Consider the following 9,783-nt stretch of genomic DNA (forward strand, 5'->3'; position numbering starts at 1 on the left):
TCTGTACAAATCACATGGTATGAAATGCTAAAAGAATATACATCATGATAAGATACAACATCTCATAAGATCAATAATCAAAGTACAATAAATCAGAATATGACCATATAACATAATCACAAGATTAGAAGAATAAAACAATTGCATAAGCACATCTAGCAATGACATTCAATTGTCGGATCTCAATGGCATAAGAAACTGTTAACATATCAGTCAAGTTTGTTATTAGTGACACACACTTGTTCAGATTCTGCTATCATGCTCTTTGAATAGTTTATATAGTGTTTTCCATGTAATTCAGTGGCCACCAAGCTTCTACAGTTGTTGTCGAGTCTTTTGGACCAACTCCAGTGGTTATCAAGAAAATTCAGTTAGTGTGAAGTTCAGCAGTTCAAACCGAGCAATTCAGTATATACCAACTTTATCAGTGGTTGCCGAGCATTGCAGTATCTACCGAGTTCTCAGTTCATTCAATATGAAGACAATGTTAACCGAGCCACTCCATGGTAACCAAGTAATTCAATGTTTATTGAGTTACACAATATCTATCGAATCACTAGTGCAGATCAAGCTCAAGACTACTTGAAAGTGATCAGTATGGATCGAGCTTCTACGTCTACCAAGAGCATGATGATGCCAAGCAGTAATAGTGGATGCCGAGTATCACAACCTCACCGAGTCAATCTTTAGAACCCAAATATCTTCATGTGGGCCAACTTTGTAATATTTGTGTTAACTTGTGTCATGGCCAATTTTGTAATTTTGTAAATTGGATTGGTATATATATGTGATGTGTTGTATCATATCCAATAAAAATATGTAATGAATGTGTAATACAAGTGCAAGAATGCGAATGTAAGCTGTAGATAAAGAATTGTAAAGGCCATATCAACATAAGGAGCATCAGTGACAGATCTATCATAGAAAGGTGATCAGTACACCAAAGAATCTCTATCAGCAAACCTAGTTGCAAATCAAAGATCAACTGCTTCATCCTAATAGGTGAACTAGTCAAAATCCTCTAATAAGGTAGACCTAACAGTGTTCTCTAAATCTCTTTACCGAGTGCATACTTCATTGTATGTTTGTAAATCCTCTCACAAGGTGGACCTAGCAGTCCTATTTGCTCCTAATAGGGTAGATCATCAGAAGTGATCAATGTAAGCCTTAATTGGCCAACTTTATGTTGCAGTACTAAAGTTTGTGGGCATCATCCCCACCCCAGTTTTACTTTCTATTTGGAAGGTTTCTGGGTTACCAAATTATTGTGTTCAAGTGTTGCGGATGCTTTTATATTTTTAGTTTCTCATGCATTCAATTAGATCAAATGTGATGAATTAAATGCTAATTGGTTTGTTGGGTTAAGAATTGAAATTGGTAGAAATTTTTGAAGTTACTGATTCACCCCTCCCCTCTTAGTAACTTAGCATAGTCTTGAATATTTCCAACAATTGGTATCAGAGCTTTGTGGTTCTCAGGAGAAAGTTTAATAGCTTGAGCAAAGATCAAGGATATGGAGATTTTTAGACTTGACAAAGCTATTGACAATGAAAAGTTGGATTTAGAAATGGCTCTTGCTCAATTCAAGAAAGCTAAGGAGCAACTTTCCCAATCCTTGGAAAGAAGAAAGGAACTTGTAAATCAAATAAATGATCATCTCTACATTAAAGAAAGAATTGAAGACTTTTTCCCCTCAAGCAATTTAGATGAAGCAAATGATGCAATCAAAGAACTCCTAGAGAAGAATGGTTCCTTGCAAGAAGAAGTAAGAAAGCTGAAAAGAGAACAAGAAATTTAGTAGGTAAGATTATGTGAAATTTTGGAACAAATAATCAAGATAAAAGAAGAGATGGATGGAAGGAACAATGAGATCCAGAATCAATCCCTTCAACATGCAGACCTTATTGATCAGCTCTCTAATGCAAATGAGGAAATCCTGAGCTAGAGGCAAATCAATGAAAGATTAAGAAATGATCTAAAATTTGAAAGACAAATCAATGAAAGAATAAGAAATGAGCAGAGATTAGAAAAGAAAACCAGTGAAAGATTGAAAAATGACTTAAACATTGAGAAGAAAATCAATGAAAGAATGATGAAATCTCAAGCAAACATGGTTCAACTGAATGAGCAAAATCTCTATAGGCAAAAAGGAAAAGTAGGATTTGGATTCAAAGAAGAAGGTGAATCCTCCAAACAAGGTGTTAAAAGGAATAAAAAACCTACTTGCAATCACTATGGTAAGATAGGTCATACATCAAACAAATGTTGGAGTAATGGAAAAGAAAAATTCAATAGAAAATGCTACAATTGCAATCAACATGGTCACAAGGCTAATGAATGTAAAGAGAAACCAAAATTTGAAGGCAACTATCATAAATTCAAGAAACATAGACACAAGGCATCAGAATGTAAAACAAAAACTTTGAATCCTACAGAGCAAATTGTGAAAGCAATATTTGGTTGGGATTACAATACCTAGTGTAGATGTCATTACTATGGAGAGTATGGACACATTTGTATGAATTGTGTTAAACATCATATGAGGAAAATAGATACCACTATAAGATTTTACATTTGTACAAAACTTGGTCATATTGCCAAGAATTATATGAATATTGGTAAGATTGAAGATGAAAAGAAGGCAAAAGCTGATAACATTTTGAAGTAGATGAGACAACAATGGATTCCCAAGTCTACTGAGGATACTAGTCCGAGTAATGATGGTCAAGTCACTCAAGAATTGGGTGACTCTACCACTTCTAATTAAGTTCTTAAGGAAGAACTAGAACCAGGCTATCAAAGAAGACATCAAAATCATTTCCAATTGAAAAGGTGATAGATCTAAATCCATATGCAAGATACAAAGGGATGACTAAACAAGATCCATATCAGTCATTACCGAGTTACCTTCTTTACCAAGTAAGGTCAGGTCATAGACTCTATTGAGCAAGGTCGAGAGTAACATAGGCACTTATGGTTACTGAGTCATGAAGACTTCACCAAGTGATCAATATAGAGTAGTGGATGATAGCTTGTCAAGCATTATGTTAACTCATCTACCACTGTACTGAGTATTAATGGAAAAATTTTAACAAAAGGCATGGAAGCGAATTCATTTTCATTGTGAATTTTTGAGAACTATTGCAAAGTGCTATTTTTTGTGCAATCAAGTGACTTGAGCGAATTTTCTACAATTATTTTCAAAATTTTCTCAAGCTACTGAGAAAAATGGCATCTAGCAGAAGTAATAAGGCAAAGAAAGGTTCTAATATGTTGGTTTGAGGTGTTGAGTGGAAGGTGTCAGACTTCAAGCTCATGGCCACTATTGCAGAAACCTTAGACCCCAGTGGAGTTCAATCACAAATACCTCCCAAGGTACTTCTTTTTAATGACATTAGAACTCATTTTAAATGCAAAATTCAAGAAATTGGTACTCTTGAGATGGATGATGCCCTAGCTTAGTTGTGTGTTGATGGAACCCTGAAACCCAAGCATCAATATTTGGAAGCAAAAGGTTTAACTCACATTCCCCATATGCCTTGAGAGTTTCAAGTTAAATGGATTAGGTATATTCTTAGCCGAGTGCACAATGGTCAATTGTGGCCGGTGTAGAAGTTGATGAGAGCCAACTTCACAGCTTGCCAAGATCACTTGCATGCAAATAACTTGTTGAAGGGAAACCAAAGAAGGAAGAGGTGGATCTTGGAAAAACTAAACAAACTAAGAGAGAAGATTGCAAACAATGAAAAATGTATTGATATACGGTATGCCTTGAAAATAAGATATGAGTTATGAAATACAATGAGAGAGCCCAAATATAAAGGCCTCATGGAAGCTTGTAAAACAAGCTGAAAAGTGCTAGAAGATAAGGTTGACAACCAAGCATACATCCGCAAAAGGTAGAATATCCTCGATCAAGGTGAGGAGATAAGTATGACTTAGATAGGAACAAACTCTTGTGTTGTCAACAAGTCATCAACTACAACTAATAAATAAATGCATTAACCTAAGTAAACTTAAGTAAAAGAATAAATAAAAAATAAATAATTATTTACTCTAACACCCCCCCTTAAGTGCAACTTAGGGGAATACCTTAAGCTCACAAAAACTAAGATAAAATGTAGAATGGGTCCCAACAACAAGGCCATGTTAGGTACCCATGTACAATGTAAAGAAATGCAACCTTTGAAAATAGGAAAAGAGAGAAAACCACATGGGAAAAACTCTCCCCCAAAAAGAGGTAAGAAAATCTAGTGAAGGACTGAAGAAGCCTCCAACTAGAAGAATGTCTCAAAAAATAAGAACAAAGAAGATCATGAAGAGCATCATTGAACCATGAAGAAGCTGCAAACTCTGTCATCTAAAAGAAATTGCTGACCTAAAGAACCTCCATGGAAGAAGGCATGAACTGAGCGTGTCTATATGGTAGATGATCTTGTTGGAAATATAGATGAAGTAATTGAGAGGGGAGGGGTGAATCAGTTACCACAAAAATAATTTCAAAAATCCCTTAGATGTCTATAATATTTACTTACTGTTGATACTCGATAAATAGTGTAGGCATACTATAACTTGGTAGGTTAACTAATTATTGATCATCTAGCATTCATAGTTATTATTATGCTTACAAAGGTTAAAATAAATGAAGACAAGGGACACCAGATTTAACATGGAAACCCAATATGGGAAAAACTACCAAGTAACTAGTCACCAATTTTCACTCTTCTGAAGTGAGCCCTCTCAGGAGCCAACCTTGTTAAAGGTTACAATGCACACTATTAGGTGTGACCTTATTAGAGAATTTAATCACCCTGTTAGGAGTGGCCTGGTTAGAGGTCTTTAGAACAATTCAACTGAACTGTCACCTTGTTAGAGGATTTACAAAATGGTTGTTAAACCAATTTTGTTAAGAGATTCTAGATTCACTGTTATAATGATTAGAAAGCAACAATGAGGTGACCTGAATGATATGCAACTTATCTTTTGCTGATTATAGATCTTCTGTTCTGCTTTACTGGATCCTTACTGATCTAATACAACTTTGCAACTCCTCCAAGATATCTAATCCTTCATCAGAATTCTCTTAATATTCGCTTATTCCATCCTCATCTATATACTCACACACACTTTAATTCACAACTTGAACATCTAAATATATACCTTTTAGATTATCAAGTCGGCTCATATATAAGTTACAACAACTGAAAAAATCATTACATTAGTCAACTGCATGAATTAATTGAACTTAATATCAAAACAATAAAATCCTTCGCTAGTCGACCCAGCTCGGTGATCACTACTCTAGAATGGTTTTCTAGTGTTAACCAAGTGAGGCTCGGTAAACACTGCAAACCCTGCAAAAATCCTTTGGAGATCGAGTGAACTCGGTTAGCACTGACCTTCCTTTGTTGACCTTGTGAGCTCGGTAGAAGCTAACTCTCTGCCACATTTCCTTTGATAACTGAGTGAGCTCGGCAGATGTTAACTTTTCTTTGTTAACCTTGGGAGCTCGATTAACACTAACTTTTTGCTACAAGATCCTTTGATGCCTGAGTGAGCTCGATAAACATTAACTTTTTGCTACAAGATCCTTTGATGCCCGAGTGAGCTCGGTAAACATTAACTTTTCTTCGTTAATCATGGGAGCTCGGTTAACACTATAAATTGCTTTGTTGATCATCTGAGCTCGGTAGACTCTATCTGATGACTGATATGACATTTGTGTAACATCAAAGACAATACACAATTAACAATTGTATCCAACAGATCCATCTCACAAAAATGCATAGGTAGCTAGCCACTACAATCACCTAGTATATAGAATCAAATATTGAATACATAGTTCACACTATCGAACCATTAAACCAAGGAAGCATTAGAATAGAATAACCCCCCCTTAATGCAAATGGGGTGAGATGATAGGCAAGTAAAAAAGTGGGCCAAAATCCTTTGCAAAAAGAACTAAGAATGACAAGAGAATTGAAGAGATACAAACACCTATAAAGACATGCTTACTGACACTACATGGGGCAAAAAAGGAAGAGGGCACAAAAATGGAAAACAACTATCCCCCCCATGGTGCTTTATAAAATAGTGCAAGTACAATTGTCTCAAAACAACATTCATAAACCTAAAATGCAAGAGTGACACTTTATCTTAGTGTGTTTACATAAAAATGCTTACAAATGATATCCATGATGATCAAAAAGGGAAAAAAGCTAATACAAAAGATAGTACATTCCAAAACAAAAGATCCCATGCCATGAAAATGATCCCCGGACCTGGAACACCCAAGATATCCACCATAGAGCAAAAATGTCAAAAATATGATAGAAAGAGCATGGAGCAAAATCTGAAGGAAATGACAATATTTCTAAAAAGATGACAAAACCAGCTTTCCAAAAATATAATGTTTTCAAAAAATGGAGATGGGATGCAAAAGATAAGCTTGCTAGAGTGAAAAACAAAACTTTGGACTTTAACTACCAAAATGAGCCACAAAACTACATCAAAACCTGAAAATACTTATACCAATGTCTCCATCTCAGAACTAGCTTTCTGATGCTTCTTTTGGATAGGAAAAATACCTCTGTATGCTCAAGTTATGGCCAAAAAATAATAAGTAGGTCAAAAAGGGACTTGGAGAGGTGTTGGAAGGTGCTGATGTAGTGCTGACATCAAGAAATCACAAGCTTAAAATTGATGGCCTAGGGGTTGTCATAGTGAAAGAGAGGCCATGTGGCATGCCATGTGGAAGTGCCATGTGGCAAGATGCTGGTGTGTTTGGGTAACATGGCAAGGGCCATGTGGCAGATGCCAATGTGGTACCTAAAAAATGTGTTGCATGTGCTGATTGTGCAATGAGCAGGTGGGTTGTAGGTGAGCAGCGGTGGGGTGGTCACCACTGGCAGGGGTGGTCGCAGGGGTGGCTGTCGTTGGTGGCACCACTGGGAGGGTGGTGGATAGTCAAGTGGTGGCCGTGGCGGTGACTAAGCGGTGCGTAGGTGGCACCATGGTGGCTACTAGGCGGCGCCACAGTGGTGTGCTCTGTGATGACTTTTAAAAAAAAAAAATTGTCTGCCTTGCAATAAATGTGTATGTATGGCCTCCTAGGCAAAAAAATTTTGCCTCCTAGATCAACTGTGTCTAAAATGGACAAATTTTATATGGATCCTAACTATAACGAGCCTTCTAAACTTGATGGCAGCATCTATTTAGGCCCAAAGTGCTCCAAAAAAATGCTCTTCCCCTAGATTGAAGAAAAAATACAAACAAACTAGGGTTTGTGTCTCTGAATTGCAGCTTCAAAAATCCTTTAGCCAAGAAGCAGTAGGGAGACTCTAATACCATGTAGAAGTTGATGAAAGCCAACTTCACAACTCACCAAGATCACCTACATGCAAATAACCAGTCAAAGGAAAACCAAAGAAGGAAGAGGTGGAGCTCGAAAAAACTAAACAGATAGAGAGAGAAGATTGCAAACAATGAAAAATGTATTGCTATACAATATGCCTTGAAATGAGATATGAGTTATGAAATACAATGAGATAGCTCGAATATAAAGGCCTCATGGAAGCTTGTAGAACAAGCTGGAAATTGCTAGAAGATAAGGTTGACAACTATGTATATGTCCACAAAAGGTGAGATATCCTCGATCAAGGTGAGGAGATAAGTATGACTTAGATAGGAACAAACTCTCGTGTTGTCAAAAACTTATCAACTACAACTAATAAATAAATGCATTAAACTAAGTAAAATTAAGTAAAAGAATAAATAATTAATACGTAATTATTTACTCTAATAGTTGGAGTAGCCAATGTTGATAACCAAGAAGATGATTCATTGAATCACTGGCCTTCCCATGCTCACCAAATCCAAAACCACCAAAACCCTAGGTCAAGTTGAGTTGGAAAAGAAAACCCTAGCTAAGTGGGATGATAGAGGCATGAAAATAAGCAGTGTCACAGATGTAGAACTCAAGTTTAGTATTCATGTTATAGCTCACAAGATATATAGTTCAAGCCATCTCAACAATGTATCAAGTGAAGCTGTGGACTTAGCGTTCAAAGTGGTGAAGAATAACTTGTCTTATGACCTCACTGAGTTGTTATTGAAGCAATTCAATAAGAATATGGAAAGTATTAGAACTCCCAAGAATAACTCGTGTAAATTCAATTCTTTGTTAAAATGTTTATTCTTTTAAGTGCAAAAGTTTTTCCCTTCCAAAGGCATTGTAGTCTAGAGAAAGGATGTGCCAATATTGTACCAAATAAATGAATACATTGCAGAAATGGGAGAGAACTATGGAAGCATCATGGACAATTACTTTGATGTTTTTAAAGACAAAATGAACAATAGGCTTAGGATACTTGAGAAGTTAGTTGAGGATTACAAGGATGATGTGTGCTTCATGGTTGATTGTGACAAGGTATGCATCCAAGTAGTCAAGCCTAGAATTGCATGGGTCAAGCCTTTTGGCTATGAAGTAAACATTAATGAGACCAAGGATATCATTGAAGCCTTTATCAATGAACCTACAGATCCTAGGGCCCCTTACTTTGGTACCTATGATGAAGCAAAGGCAAAAATAGAGTTGGAAATCAAGCTACCTCAAGAGGTTAACAAAGGAAAGAGGAGGATAGCCAAAGTAAAATATAGTACACCTCTCATGTTAACAGAGGGAAAAGGTGAAGATGAAGAGCAAGCAGAGGATGAAGAAGAAACAGAAGAAGAAGAAGAACCTTTGAAGAAAAATAGCAAGGTGATTTTCACCAAGCCTCCAAAGGCATCCACTACAGTCTTCACAAGGAGGTCTCGAAAGAAAGGAAGTGATATTGTACTTAGCAGACCTCCTCCCACCTTTTAGGAAAAGTTGAAGAAAATTGAAGAAGGTGTTGGTATAACAAACTTCAAATCTTTGAAGTATGAGACAAGGACAGAGGTAGAGTAGAAACAAGTTGAAGAACTGGTGCTGACAAAAATGGGCAAATGGAAGTATTCACTAGATCAGATCGCCTCTCAAATCTCTAATGAATTATTGGAGAAAATAAAGCCAAGATGGGACTTTGCAATGCAAATAGCAAAAGACATATATGCACAAACCTTGAGGCAGTTACTATCGAGCATGACAGATGCTGAGGTTAAAGAGTCTTTAAAGAAAAATGAAGATAAAATGACTCTAAGGTTTAATACATGTTTAATTTTGATCAAAGATATAGAGCATGTAGTTAAGATTGCTACAAACATGTGGAAGAACATTTATCATCTTCATAAACCAAGTGACTTCCTAGTGGATGTAAAGGATGAAGAAGAAGAAGAAGAAGGTAAGGATGAAGAGGATGATGAAGAATCAACTCATTATGTTACTCTTAATTATGAAGAGTATAAGGAGCAAGAAGCTAAAGAAAAGGAAGATGAAGAGGAGTAAGGTGAAGAAGTTACCAAGGAAGATAAAGAAAGTGATGAGGAGACTGACCTAGTAAAGATAGCAATTGTAGTCATTGCCTCACTTCCTCGCTCCTTGAGAAAACCTTTGACAACATCAAGCATGGAGGAAGCTTCAACAAGTTTGGTTGTGACTACATCAGATACATCAAATGTCCAATCACTCTTTGCCACATCACAACTTAGCATATCATTGACAAAAGTGACTTCCACTTCATCAACCGAGATGCAGCTTACTCCTTCATCTATTAAGTTGAGTTCATCAGTCATCACCTCTCCAATTTTGACTTCTTCAATTTTGAGTTCATCTATGGTAAGCAATCCAATTTTGTCTACTTC

Source organism: Cupressus sempervirens, chromosome 6 (genome assembly GCF_028749045.1).
Source record: "Cupressus sempervirens isolate cs-2001-9-10 chromosome 6, ASM2874904v1, whole genome shotgun sequence".
NCBI classification, from domain to species: domain Eukaryota; kingdom Viridiplantae; phylum Streptophyta; class Pinopsida; order Cupressales; family Cupressaceae; genus Cupressus; species Cupressus sempervirens.